The sequence below is a fragment of the Coturnix japonica genome, chromosome 4 (genome assembly GCF_054131305.1).
Source record: "Coturnix japonica strain WE chromosome 4, WE-NBRP24, whole genome shotgun sequence".
Lineage (NCBI taxonomy): Eukaryota > Metazoa > Chordata > Aves > Galliformes > Phasianidae > Coturnix > Coturnix japonica.
Window position 1 is genome coordinate 39,091,102 of NC_140666.1, and position 15,538 is coordinate 39,106,639.

Sequence of the window (15,538 nt, forward strand, 5' to 3'; positions counted from 1 at the left end):
GCTAGCATGTGCAACTAGAGGAATGTGAAAAGTCTTGAGCCCTAGTGCCATATGATATGACAGACTATAATATTTCAGAGTTTGCTGCCAAATCCTAATCTAATATAGGCAGATCCTTTTCCTTTAGCAAGAGTTTCCAGTCATGTCCTAAACTATTTTAACCAAAGCAGACATGGAGATTATGATCTATCTTGGAAAACAAAGTAGTTGGTAATCTGGATAATATTTTGTTACTACTTTATTGCAAATAGTTAGATTCAGACTTCAGTAGTTGCTGATTAGTGATGCCTTCATTTGGGACAGTACAGTAACTAATCATACTGGACTGATAAAATAATGCTTATGCATAGCCAAAGCATTCAGAAGCACAGCAGATTAGCTTTCCACTGCACTTCTGATTCCAGATCATTATAGATCAACACTGTTTCACTTCCCTTTGGAGCAGAATAGGATTATGTGGAAATAATATGAAACCATTCTGTGAAATCACTTCATAAGGAAAAAATGGCATATTGCCTTTCTCAGACCACCAAATTTGTGAAGTAAGACAAATATTTTTTTCTTGTTCTTTTTTCTCTAATATCACTCACACAGGGATGATTGGTGAGTAAATTAAGACATTCTATTAACATTAGTATTTTTTAAAAAAGATTTGTTTTTTACTCTTTTTATAAGAGTATACGGTCAAGCTTCATATTTGGGTCCAAATTTTTAACTATTTATTATGCTTGAGATTTCTGGAGTGGTCATATCCAGATTTAACATATGTTGTCTGGAAAGAATATTAAAGCATCCAACGGTAACAACGTGAGGTAGTAATTAAGTAAACGGGTAAGATGCTCTGAATGTTCTAATATGTCAGGAATATAGCAGATGAAATGGGGTTTCATTTCTTTTCTGAAACAACCCGTTCTCGTTTCATTTTCACCCTCCTTGCCTCTTTCTGCCAGAAACTGCTGGTGCCCACGAGATGGCACTATGCCATAGCAGGGCGTTAGGGAACCAAGTCTACACGTCCCATTTTATGGCATGGTTGGATCCCTTTTTAAACTCTAGAGATCAAATCTCTAGAGATCTAGTTTCCTTGTGTCACAAACACCTTTTCTTTCAAACTTATGTCACTTGGGAACTACAGGAGATTCCTGCTGGGCAGCTTGGGGAAATACCAGTGCAGAAAGGGATTGTGTTGCTAAGAGATTTGGGAAGGAGGTTTAGCCTAAGGTCCCTCCATTAAAAAAAAAACAAACAAACTGTTATCTAAAGGATCCTCTTAGATAAGAAGTGTTTGGAGTAAATAGCACGTTTAAGCAAGGAATACAATCAGTTAAATAGGCTTTAACATATTCATATATTATTGGCCTACCTTCTAACCATTATATGTAAGGTAAAAGTTGTTTTATTTTTATGAAATATAAAAAGATTAAAGAATTCAAGAGACATCTCTCAAATCATTTTTGTCAAGACTAGCACACAGAGAGGAAATGCATTATCAAGCCCCAGCCATCTGAGATCCACTGAGCTGCTCAGGTCACGGAATATTAAGTTAATTGGGCTGGGTGATATAAGCAATGAAGAGTGAACAAGATCAGTCCCCACCCCACCAAAGAAATGAAAAAAAATCACAAATCTTTCCTGTCATGGAGCTGCTGTGCAGCTCTACAGGGAGGAGAGTTGCTTTCTGGAAGAGGAAACAACCTTTGCAGCTGTGAAACCTGAGAGAACAATGGAGATTGTGTACATCAGCAGTTGTGGGGAGCTGCTTTCTTCTCTCCAGGGCTCAATGCCAGAACAGCCCCTCAACGGCAATATTTTTTTTTTCTGTAATAAATTCTAAACATTTTTTGGCCTTATTGCCATGCTCTGAGCTGAAGTGAATCTGAACAATTGATAGGTGGCACCCTGTCTTAAAAGCTGTTGGCGCATACTGCAACCAAACTGTTCTGGATGGTGTAGAAGAGGTATGAAAAGTATGCTCCCATCATATAGAAGTCTTCTGATGCAAAAAATGGTTCAGTTTTTTCTGAAGAGATATGGAATACTAACTTAGAAGATCACTTGTTCAGTTTGCTGAACAAGAGAACAGTTGGTGTATATTGTTAAAATTACAATCTATCTGGAAAACTGACATTTATTCTTAATCATTATAGCTTTTTTGCTTGATATTTTGCTTTTTCTGGTCTGTGCACTTTAAGGTGTGACACAGCAAGGAGCAGAAAGCTTAAATGTGCTCACTCTCACCAGAATGGAAAGTTTTATCTATTAGATGATGCCTGATTCCTCCCATCTTGACCTAATTCTAACTGAATCAGTCTCACAGTACTCTTCTCTTTTAACTGGAGAGTATTCCTCTTCACGTTCTGTTGTGCATTCTCATCTGCTGCTATACCTTTTCATAAAGAGGGCTGCATTTTCACTGTAAATAAAGCAGTATTTGAGTGTTTATTGCTCCCCAGGCTAGAAAATGTCTCATACAAGTTCCATGCCATTGTTTACAGATACATAATGGGGTATGCAGTGTGGGTTTTTTTAAACTAACTTCTCTGTTGGTCTGAAAGTCAATGTATGAAACAAAATGATTTCAATGATACATACTAGTCTGACTACATTATTTTGCCTGACAGTCTTTTTAACATAAATATGTACATTTCTAGTTTTATCAGCAGGCAATTGGCCCGATTATTCTTTATTAATCTTTTCAACACATGGGGCTATTTGTGTAATAAGGCATTAATTAATATGAGTTGGGAGTAACAGAAAAAGCTCCTATCTTTTTCTAAGGTTATAGGCCCCCTCTGCTTTCCTAATTAAAAACTGACTCTTTTATCATCCTTACTAACAACACTGTGAAACTTGGGCCTATTGGTTCTAAACAAAAGATTGTGTTTGTCTTGCTTGAAATTTTTCAGAGCTTATCCCAAATGCAGACAGATGATGAAAGATAAAGATAGCAATGATAAAAACATATGCCAAACATATGCCTAACAGTGTGCACAGAAGGGAAAAAAAAAAAAAAAAAAAGAGAGGAAATGTAACAATATTTTTACAATATTTTTAGAATCATTATGAAGGATATTTCATGGTCAATGCATGCTTGTAGTCAGTGTAGACATGACAAAAAGCATTTTCCTCTTGTTTGTAGACTGAGTTTGAACTAAAACCTAAACTTTTTATGCCTGTCTTAGCAGGTTAAAAAGGGGCAAAGGAACTGGTTTAAACGAGAAGAAAATATTCTTTTAGACTTCACTTTTTTTCTGCTTTGATCTTTGGAAATATATTGTTCTCTTCACTCCTTCCAACTTGCCACGTAAATGGCTCTCAAAGCTATAATTGATAACATGCAGGTAGCCCTTGCTTATCCTGTACAGGTTCTTCTGTGTATTGCAGTAGTATACACCATAGTAACTCCACAGAGAAGGTAGTCCCACTGAGAGCAGAACTGTTCTAATATGTCTGGGTTTGTTCTCTTCCAGAAACCTAATCTTATGACTGCTGTCACACACTTGAAGGAGTTCCTTGTTAGGCTAAGCTATACTGGTGCACAGTTTAGCTGCAAATCACACTGATATCCCATCCCACCACATCCATCTATTGGTCATGGTGTTTATACAGGTAGGCAGCTGTAATGTGTTTGTGCATGTCAGTAAGTTGTAGCAAACTAATTCTGTTATGCATTAGAGCTAAAATGGAAACAGCAATGCCAGAATACCTACTTAATCACTGTAGTGGAAGTGCTAAGTCGTAACCAGAAGCAATGATTGAGCACCTGGTGGAAGGCAGGGCCAACCCAGGGGAGCTCAGGTGGTATGCAATGTACCTGAGTGAGCAGAGGGGGTGGAGCCAGGATCCACCCCTTCCCAGACCTTATTTAAGGGTTAGCAGTGGAGGTAGGGGTGTCTTGCTGGAGATTCCTGTGTACTTGAGGCCTTCTAAGGGTAAGCAGATTTTTTTTATTTTTTATTTTTGTGGCTGTTGCATTTAAGCATATTCTTGCTTGCTGCAGCCTAGAACTCTGCTATCGTTGTTGCATTTTCCATTGTGTCACGGCACTACACAGATGTAAAGGGAAACTTTAAAAAACTGAAATGCTAGACTGAACAATTCTGAAGGCTGTTTTTATATTCAGTATTATTTTAAAGCATTTTTTTCAATTTAAGGTCCTTGATTTTATTCCAGATTCTGTGGAGGGCAGCTCTACTTATTACAGACTCTTATTCTCTACTTCATTGTAAAACTTATTTCATCCATGTACCTTTTAAGGCTGTTGCTCTTTTAAGTTCGTGGACATGCCTATGATCTAGTCACATGAACATTCCTTCACATTTTTTCATACTGTGTATGAGAGTTTACGTGTATTTACCTTGCAAGAGTGGGAGCTAAATTATTGTCTCATCTTTAAAAATTGAAACCCTTAGAATTTTCTACTTATTACTAAATGAGACATAAGATTCTGTTTTATGGTTTTCTACGCATCGTCAGACCAAATGTATTTATGTAGTATAGCAAAACAATGTTGTTCCTTGTATCAGTGAAGTTTGGTAGTAAGTAGCCTGTAATTATCAGGTTAATATTCAAGGATTTGATATTTCTGTTTTAAATTGCATACCAGGAGGGGACTGTATTTTTTTTTTTTTTTATGAATACATTTGTGTCTGTAGTCTTGAATTGCAGCCAAGTCTGTGTGAAAAATATTACTTGTGCAGCAGTTCTGAATGTTCTTCTTCACACTTACCATTATGCAAGCGTTTTCCCTCTTTAATATCTACTGCCCTGCAGTTCTATTTCCTTTAGATGATGCTATTTCTGGTTCAGTTTATGCTAGAAAATATTCCTTCTACCTCCTGTCAGCTACTCATACTAAATTAAGTAGTTGCTATCCTTATCTGATGAATGATATTGTACTTTAACCAATGCTGTTAAGGATTGGGAAGACTTATAGTTTAGCTGCTTGAAAATATTAAGTCTTCCAACATTGATATAAGCATTTGAGGTATGAATTTTGTAAGTGGTCTCTTTAAGATTATTTGATGCTTAATCACTTCAAAAACCTTTACACAAGTGGTTGTAAGACTTTTGGAGGGTGCCTGTATTATACCATAACAGCTCAAGAGAAATTGCCATTAATTAACGATGAAATAATCTCTGTTCTTTCTGGCTGGATTATAATTAAATCCTAGAATTCCTTTTGACAAAAGAGGAAGATGAAAGCTAAGGTCAGCAACAAATGTAGTCATGAAGATGAAATGTGCTGTGTGGTGTTCTACATCAACTATGTGCCAGATCTATGTAGGATGTGAACGTAACAATGTTAGAGAAGACTTCTGCCATAAATTACTTTTTTAGTATTAAAAAAACAAACGAACAAAAGTGGGGTAATGCTGGGTTACTCATGTAAGACAGGTATTGTTTTGCAGGTTTGTGTGCTTTTCATAGTGCCTAATTCAAAGCACTTGGAGGCAGGTGCCTGCGTTAGGAGAATTTCTGGAATTGCTCATGATTATTTCAAGAAAAAACATTCCTGCCACCCAGGGGGTGACTTAGGGCAGGGATTCAACACAAGTGACTGAATGATTCTTCTGAAGAGGCCCTTTTTCCTAGCTGGTACACAGGAAACAGATGGCAACTAGCTGCCTAATTTATTGCATAAACGGCAAAAAAGAGAGTTGTAATTGCCAGGAATAAAAATCAAATCAGGGTACATATAGGAGTCTGTCATAGGTCAAATGCAGAATTAAGCACTTAATGCCGGAACTAAAATTCTTAAAATGTCTGTTAATGTGTGATCCAGATTTTAGGCTTTCTATTTTTTTTCAGCTGTGCCAAGGCACGTCTGGAGATGCTTCTGATTTGGTTATGCTGGATAGGCAGTGTGTGTCATATCTCAGTGTAATCACAGTACAGAAAATATTTTCTCCCTTGTGAAATTTAATTTTCCTCTATTTCCTTGTGAAGAACATTATTAAAGATTTCAAAGGTTAAAACAATGGTTAAAAGGCCCACTCAGGATTAAGAGTTCATATACAAGTGGAGGAAATTTTAATCTTTTATAGTTTGAAATTAACATTCTGATTGTCATGGATTACGCAGCAACAGAAGAAGAAAGATTGTATGATTGCCTCAGACAAAAACAAGCTAGGAAGATTCTAAAGATTTTTAAACTTGTTTTAATTTAGAATAGGAGGAAAAAGTATGATTGGGCTGCACGAACTGGGGAACTGGTAGTGCAAGCTTCAGGAAATCTAGCTGATTCCACCACTGCAGCACAGGTTTGAAGCTTCTGGTGAAAGTAAGCAAAGCCAAGATTATGTTATCACAAAGTTTTGTCTTTTTTTTTTTTTTTTGCTTTAGTTCTAAGAGACAACTAGAAATCATCTTAACAGAACCAAGATGGATTGTATTAATCAGTGGCAAAGGAAGAGGTAAGTTGAAACCAACATCTTGTTTTCTCTATTTTAATAAATGTCTGGATTTCTTTAGTGCTCGGACTGGACAGGTTTGAATGAGTGTCTATAGAGAGTACATCAATAGATGTATATTCAGCAACACTGTTGTAAGACTGGCCAGTAATCATAGCCTACATTAATTCCAGAAAGTACACACAAGTATTTCTTCGCTCCATTTTGAAAGCAGCATTTGGAAAGTTATTTGCGCTAATCCTGTAACAATAACAGGATTTGTATTTTTAACCTAAGCATAGCTTTGAAAATGTAACTGTAAGTGTCTAATGCAACAGTCACAGTAATCCCTGACCTCTTAACCTCTGTGAAAAGGGAGCAATATTGCAGAGGTATTTGCTGCTAAACTAGAAAAAATATTCTGTTCCCCTTAGGACTCTTACATGAGCAGTCTCTTTTTTTTCCCCTAGAGGGATGTAATATTATAAGAAAAATGAAGGAGAAGGAAGAGATGTCGAAAGAACCCAAATCTCCTTGCATGTCTTTAAATCCCAAGCTTCTTTCCCAGAAATAACCTGTGATGAAGAGTGGTGACTTTGACTGAATAATTTAAACTGACACCATAGAATTATAGAAGGGCTTAAGTTGGAGAGGACCTTAAAGATCATCCAGCTCCAGCCCCCTTCCATGGGCAGGATTGGCACCCACTAGATCAGTCTTCCTGGATCACATCCAACCTGGCCTTGAGTTTCTCCAGAGATGGGGCACCCACAGCCTCTGTGGGCAACCTGTGCAAGTGCTTCACCGCTTTTTGAATAAAAAATTTCCACCTAATATCTAACTTAAGTCTCCCCCTCTTTCAGTTTAAAGCCATTTCCCCTTGTCCTATCGCTATCAGACTGTGTAAATAGTTGATCTTCCTCTTGCTTGTAAACTCACTTCAGATATTGCAAAACCACAGTGAGGTCTCGACCTCAAGGATCATGAATCTCCCACCTCCCAAGATATTAAATAACTTTTCAGATATTCCTCCATACTTCTCAGTTAAAAGAAGTGAGAAATAATTTCCAAGACAGAAGGGCTTTACAGGAAAGAAAAGAAATGTTATATGTGAGTGAGGCTTCAAAAAGTAATGGAACTGCTTAAAAGGACCAAAAGGTGGCAGTACTCCATGCATTGCTGAATTGCAAGTGCCCTCAGAGCTGACTCTGTCTCTTAATATGGTCTCACATGGCATGTTGATAAATAATGGAAGTTATACTTGTACCTTAATTGATGTCAGGTGAACTGAAGTAAAATTTAACAGGACTGAGATTTACTTGATCCTTTTACTGAAGAAAAAATCTTGGATGCAGGTCTAAATACATTGTATCTAGAGAAGAATCTCCAAGGCACAATTCAAACAGGTTGCTTTTATGCTTTAAGCAGTCACTTCTAACAGAAGTTGCAGGTGTTAAGATGGAAATAGCTGTGTTTTATCTCTTGTGACAATTATTCTCCTGTTTGTTCATCAGACCAAATCCAGCCAATAATTGATTCCCTTTTTCCGATTTCACATAACTGAAGGATCCTTGCTGTAAACAGGGGATGGTTATAGCATATGGTGATGTATATTATTCAGTAATTCTAAATGTATGCAATATGTTTATTAGTAACTGTTCTTGCAGTGATAGGGTTGTATGTGTGGCACTGCTTTGTGGTGCTCTGACCATAACTGGGTCTCTGACTGTTACATTACTTTTTCTCTGTTCCTTCTTCCTTTGGCCTCTCCACAGGGTTGGGGCTGTTATCCTTGCAGTTGTCTTGCTTTCACATTCTCTTCTTTCCCCACTGCCAGTAACATTGCTGCTTTTTCCTAGTAAGGGACCAGAAGAGAAGTGAGCCCCCACACATTCAGTGCCAGTAGAGGTCTATGTGTTAGAGATGGCAGGTAGAGATCAACACCTCATTGAAGGGACAGAGGAAGGGGAAGATGGCTTTCTCTGTTAAAGTCCTGTATTGATCTTAGACCAAAAATACGAGTTTTTAGCTATACCACAGGTCACTTGCTACTATAAATATTAAGGAAGATACCCATTGTATTCCTCACTACTACTACTATTCCTCTTGCAGACATGCTGCTTTCATTACTGTGGAGGTGGGCTTCTTACTGGGGACTGCGTAACTTTGGTACACCTTTAGGATGAAGTGGAGAGATGTGTTTCAATCCAAAGTAATCTAGCAGTACACCATTACTGAAACAAAGTTTCTCCCTGCTGACCCATTAAAAATAAACAGCTTTCTGTCAGTTTTGTGAGCTGAATCGGCTTGCTATGTTTTTCTGTGTGCATGCATGTAGATCTGAAGTGGTACTCAGTGCAAAGCATTAGTGGTGAGAGACCTGTGGCTGGGAATGAGCAGGAAGGAGAAAACAGGATCTCACCCTTTTGGTCACATACTGGCTTGAACCATCATGAACCCTTAACAAGTATTTCTGCCTTCAGATTCAGAAATGTTCACCCCAAAATATTTCATTGATGAAATAATCAGCTACATATTTAGGCTGGAAATTTAGTTTGCTGTTTCCCTGTATTTGTTTCTGTTTTCTGTATGTTGTGCATTAATGTGGTACTTGGTATTATGAGCACTGTTAACTGTGTCCTGATTTATTTATTTCTGACTCTGTGAAATGCTGTTACTGACTTGCTTGGGTAGCAACCATGTCCTTTACTAGCAAAGTACCTCCTACGGTACTGGGGGGTAACTGAGGGAGAGTGTTCAGGGTGTGCTTGAATTATAAATGCAGAGAAGAAGCAACTGTCACCAGCCATTATTTTTCTGTCTGACAACATTTTTCACCACTGGTTTTCTAACATGGAAAAATCCAAAAAATCATCATTTCTATTGATCTAGCTTATCAGGTGTCAAGGAAGACCTTTAGATGATCAGCAGGCTCAAACTAGTTAATCACCAGAGCGACTCTCTGCAGTACATTTAGCTCATATAAATGAGGCAATTGTTTGCTAATCAGTCACAGCTGATTTCCTCATTCTTGGCTGAGATCAACAACTTCCTTTTCCTAATCCCTGAGATATTTATTTATTCAAAGAGAACTTTCTACTCTTTTTTTATATAGGGAATAGTTTGATATTGCCCTGTCATAATTTGCATGTACACTTTCGTGTAGCCTTAATGCAAGCTTTTGTTCTCTTTATGCTTCCTTGCATAGAGGTAGTTACCTTATTTTTCAAGTACAAATCTTCACTGAAGACCTATTGCCTTTAGTAGAAGGGAGTAGTACTGGTACAAACCTTATTATTATTTTAGTTATAGCATGAGTACGATCAAATTTTATGCTGAAGAGGTACCAAATACATACAGTGAAATGAGAAATACTTTTGGTCACTTAAAGTTCCTGCTTAACTTCCCAATATAGCAATGGAAGAAGTTAAGCCTGTATGTACTCAAAACTGTTGAACTCCCTTAGACATGAATCCTGATAATTATGCACAGAAGTAAACAAAATACAAAACATGGATGAAGATCCCTTCTACTCTGTTGTAACTTGCTGAATTATCCACAGCTACAAGATCCCGTAAGAGTTTGAAGTTGATGATGTATCTTTAAGATGAATTATTTCTATAAGGAATTCTGAAATATTATAATTTAAACAAGACTAGTCTTATCAATGATCCATTAAGATCACTTACAATAAGTATGTTTTTATCTTAATGCGCTCTTCAGAAATCTGACAATTGTGCTGTTTTACTAGAAGTCTGCTTTTCTTTCTATCAGCAATGAGCATTCAGGAAAGCTATCAAATATTTAACAAAGCTTGAAGAATAAAAAGTGAAAGTCATATGGACATCAGCAATTATTAAGGAAGATAGTCCCAGTTTGATCATTTCGTACATGAAAATAAAGAATTTGCTGTATTTTTCTGGACAGACAGGGAAATCTTTGTCAGCTTTTCTGAATTAGTTTAGGGAAGCATCTCAAAAGGTGGGCTGGAATATTAAAGGCTGTTTTTAATGGTCAGTAGAGTTGTCCCTTGTGTGTGCTTGGAGGCACAAAGATAGTTGGGAAATCACTCTGTGATGAATCTTCTGAATTATTCGCAGCTAAATCAGGCACAGAGCTGGTGAAAGTGTGCAGGATGTGTTAGCAATTCTCCTCTAAGCCATGCTTATAAGTAAATAATATTAATCCCTTCAGAGCAATGTACAACCAAATTATTAAAGCTTGTTCCTCAAGAAATTTAGACCATAGTGCTTAATAAAAATGTCATGTTCCTTGAGTTATTAGTTCCTCTCTCACTGCTGAAAATAGTTTTGAGCTTTTTCCTACTTTATCCAGTAATTTGTGTTTTGTGTGGAAAATGCAGCCATAATGCATTACTTCTGCTGTTACTTCAGCTGGTGAAGGACAAAGCAGTGGCAATAAAGACTGCAGGAAATGCTTCAATATATGAAGTTTTATGAATAGCTAAGACTCTATAATTTATCTGTTATGGTGCTTAAAATGTGTGAGTTACTGAAAGACTGAATAATTATATTAATGTCAGGTTTTACAGTTTAGTTTAAAAACATAAATGTTCTAATACACTTAATTTCTCTAGGAAATCTCAATTATATTTTTAAGTTGCCTCTATTGGGTTGCAGGGGGGAAAAATACCTTCAAAAACAAGGCTAGTTTCTCACTTGGCTGAAATCAACATACTTTTTTGCAAACTAGCGGAACTAGTTTCCAAACAGTGGAACAGCAGAGAATCTAGCCTACAGGTGTTAATCACATGCACAATGAAATGAATCTATCCCTATACATTTTCAGTGGTGATTTTACATTTTTCTATGTGGCTAATGCAGGAATTGCTAAGGTAGTAAGTAAATTAGATCTGTGGATATACATATAACATTTTAATGTGCAAACTAGGCATGTTATTGAAGTATTATTAAGAGGCAGTAAACAAGCAGATTCAGTGAGATACTTCAGCTGCACTATTTTTGCAGATTTCCATTTTAATGACGCTTCCTTCAGTAATTACCAAATTGTTTATGTAGGTCATTGTTTTATGTGTCTGGTCAGCAAATTATGTTAGGTAGCTTTCATTAACACATGCCCTTTGATTTAATAAATATTGATGTGCTTCTCAAGAGATCAGTATTTCATTATTTTTAATTTAAAGATGATCAATTCCTGATATATATTTTGTTTAGATTTTTAACATGTTTTTCTGTTCAAGTGTCTTCTATTTCAATGAATGATTTATGGTAGTAAGAGAAAATTAATTTAGACTATATATTGACAGGACAGTATTTCATGTTCCTATCATACAGATACTTCTGAGCATATCCCATTTGTAGAAAAGTTCTGAATACTTTTGATTAAAATAAAGTTAAAATTCTTACTAATGATCTGCTGAAACAAAAAAGCATTTTCAGCAAGCTTTAATATGTAGACCTATATTCAACAAAGCCCTAAAGTACACATCTAAGTGTAAGCACAGATAATTTTATTCCACTGTGATAATCTTGTATTTGATTTTGAGTATGCATAGTCAGACTTTGTAGAATTAGGGCATTGGCACTGTGCATTCCCATGGAAATCGACATTAGGATTAATCCTAGCTTTTACAAAAGCAACATTCTCTCAGATGTGACTTCATACATCTGTGTGCTTGCTGCACGTATGAACTGTAATTCTTGAAAATAAACTAGGACTTAACCCAAGCACTAAGGCTTCTCATGTACTCAGGACTAATGTGATTTTACTACTAGTGTAAGTAGTTGTAAATTTAGAGATGACATTTTGTATTTATGGAAACATCTTATAAATTTATAAGGAATACAGTTTCATATAATTTTTCATCATGTCTACTTTTACCACAGTGGTATCTTGGCATCTTTTAGCTTCTTTAGTTGTCATTTATTTGTTATTGTGATTTCTGCTTTGCCAATGTTCTTATGATCTGCACTGGATTTTCCTTGTAATACTGTTTCACAGGAGGCAGTGAACAGCTGCAGTCCTGTCATGGTTTTGAAGAAATCTCAGCACCAAGAGATTGTACCTAATATATCTGTGGAAGTGACTGCACTTGAGTCTTAGTCTGCTTTGAAACTGCTTTGAAAGTAGAGAATAAGTTATCATAGCTTCCTCTGCTTCCATTTTCTGATGACTTGCAGTTTTTGTGGCCAATTCTCCATGCTCCCAGGTTGCAGAGAGCATGACTGTCACAAGCCCTTCTATGGTGTGGAAAGGTAGATCTCTAGTACATCTTCCAGTTTAAACTTTAGAATTGTGTAATCATCACAATATGGCTCTAGATACAATATTGCTTTTGGTCTTAGGCCCTTTAGAAAAAAACAGCCTTTGCAGCTTCTTCCACATGACCACCTCCTCCTTGTGTTCATCAGGTAGTACAGTTGGTCCAAGGTGCTATAATAAATATTTGAACAGCCTTTGCTCAGCACAGCATTTGTTTATCAAAGAATGGTATGATACATATTCAAGTGATGAAACAAAGTTGCTTTGGAAAACTATGCAGAAGTCCACTGTTGAAAATAATTTTGCTTCTAGATGTTCTACTGTTCTATCATACAAGTCTTGTTATACATAGAAAATATTGTTCCTAAGTTTTACACAGAATCACAAGGTTGGAAAGGACCTGTAAGATCATCTAGTCCAACCGTCCTCCCTCCACCATGCCTACAGAAAACTCCTAGCTCCCTATCCAGACTCTGTGTTTTTTGGTATTTGGTTTGTTTATTAGCTTAGCCAGGAGAATTGTATGCAGTCTGGCAGAGTGTAAATCTTCTGGACCCCAATTTTGGCATGATCTAATTCTAATTAAGTCTTGTTTTGTAACATAGCAGCTACTAAAAATGCTTGTGCTGTTTGGCTGAGTGAGAAGAGATGCAAGGCTTGCTACCTACAAGTGAATCTTAAGCATGTCTATTGGATTCACCAGAGAGAGTGTAATTTAGACACTGACTTTTCAAAAGAATTTGATGTGTTGATCTCATACGCCTCAGAATTTCTGGGCTGTTCCAGAACAGCTTCAGAAGCAGCAGTTTGAGGATTTCAAGGCAATTTCAGAATTTTCACCTTTAAGCTTCAGTGCACAAATCAGTCCTTCAGAATGAAAGTACTTGGAGATGTTAGAGTAGGCCAGTTCTTTATACTTGCCTACCTTATGCACAGAAGGAAGAATAGCATTAAACAAAGTATACTGTAGGTAGGAGAAGCAGAGGGACTGATTGTGATAATTCAGTGACAAAGCACAATAATTTGTCATTACATTTCTATTTATCTCCATAACTGTGGAAATCTGCAGTTAGTTCTGTAATGGATGGGAGAAGGCTTTTTAAATTCAGATGGAATGAAAATACTTTGGATTTACCAGTGAGATGCATAGGGTTTGGAAGAGGCACATGAATACACTGTTGTTGGTTTTTGTATCCTAAAATTCTACAAGATTTCAGACATAGCCTTCTGTAATGACTGTCCCTACTGAGATTTAATGGCCTAGGTTTGCATCTGTACGTGCAGAATCATCCTCCCTCATTCGCAGTAATCTAGAATAGTATCAATGTACTGTTGAGGCTCTGCTTTCAAACAGTTTCCGTCTTCTGGACTGACAGTGAACATCAAGCCTTGAAGTTAGGGGCTGAAAAGCTGTGCATCTGCAAATGCAGGGGTCCTAGGTGTGGGCCAAAAGATGTCTTTTGGCTGTGGCGTCACTTGAGTTGAAGAAGTTAGTATGTATTCAGTAAAACTCATGTGAAAATGTGGTAGACAAAGCAAAAAGCATAATATATGCAGGCATGTAGCTATGGAAAATAAGAATCACTGCTTTCGAAGTCATACTTTCTACTGAGCATTGTGATATTTCCAGTGTGTTTGAGTTTTCCAGACTAAAAATAGTCTGTGTGTGAAGTAATGCATGTTTGAATGCAGATGTGCCTTCTTTAAAATTTGGTTGTGAACAGATCTTTTGTTTCCTGTCCTGAAGAAAGGACACAACCAGAACTGAAATTCTGCAGGGATGAGTGTTTTTGTTTGTTTTGTTTTAAATGAAACTGCTGCTGCTGTCAGAACCTGTTTGATAGTTTTCATGTATGAAGTTGTCTAAGTGATGGTTGCTTTCTAGTGTGATTTAGAAGAAAGATGGCTCTCAGGTTTTAGAGGAATGGAATTTTTAGAGATAAGCAGCTGTGAGTTGAAAAGCAGTGAAGGACATCTGAGAATGCTGGATAAAATAATCATAGTGAAGAATATGGCTGGACTAATTTATTTATAGTTTATATTAATGAAATCCTGGCAAGATCACCTTAATCTTATAATCTAATGTTGCTTTCATTCTGTATAGTATTAAGTCCACTTTTAAAAGGCTGTGTATATTTCATATCCTAGTGATAACATAATAGGAGCACATGGAAATCCTATAAAGGTTTGAGGAAAAAAACTCTCACGAGAAGAAAAACAGATGCAAAGCTATAAGCTTGCACCTGGAAATCTTTCACACGGCAGTTCTGTGCGTTCCCAACCACCCCATAAGGACTGAAACAACACAAACAGCTGATAATGTGATTGTGAGGAATGTGTTGACCGTGGTGATGACAGGGTGATACATTAACCCCAGAGAGCATGAATGCACCTGTGAAATATTAGACTGTGCTTTTTTACTAGGAGATCATTTAAGTAATATTTAAGAGTGAGCTGTAAGATGGAAGGAGAGTGCAGTTAAAAGAGGCTGTGAAGAGGTGAAGGATAGACATTTGGGAAAAAGCAGAGCATGCTTGCAGAACAATTTATTACAGAGCTTTGGAAGCTTACTCCTTTCTCATTAAGAACGGATCTCAATCCACATTTCCTGTGCAGGCAAGCCTCTATCAATGTAACTAATTAAATACACTGAAATTAGACAAGGAGAGTGCTCCTAGTTTACATTAAAAATACATAGTTTAACATGTAATTAGTGATTTATACTTGAAAAAGTGAAAGGGTAGGTTTCAGAAAGCTGATTTGATTGTGCTGACTGTACATTTCTAATTTGAGTTTGATTTTTAACTTGCCAAATGAAACAGAAAATGCGGCATGCATGGAAGACATTACAACTGAAATTATTGTTTGTTTGGTATTGTTTGCATTTCCTGACTTCTTGAAAT

General features: G+C 36.8%; 1 protein-coding gene across 1 annotated transcript in view; it reads left to right on the forward strand.

The window, feature by feature from the left end:
• Nucleotides 1–15,538, forward strand: part of JADE1 (jade family PHD finger 1) — a 125,978-nt gene that overhangs the window by 21,963 nt on the left and 88,477 nt on the right. The window contains exon 3 of the mRNA XM_085546543.1: nt 6,346–6,416. The gene's annotated coding sequence lies outside the window, so the exon portion shown is untranslated. The remainder of the gene's footprint in view (nt 1–6,345; nt 6,417–15,538) is intronic.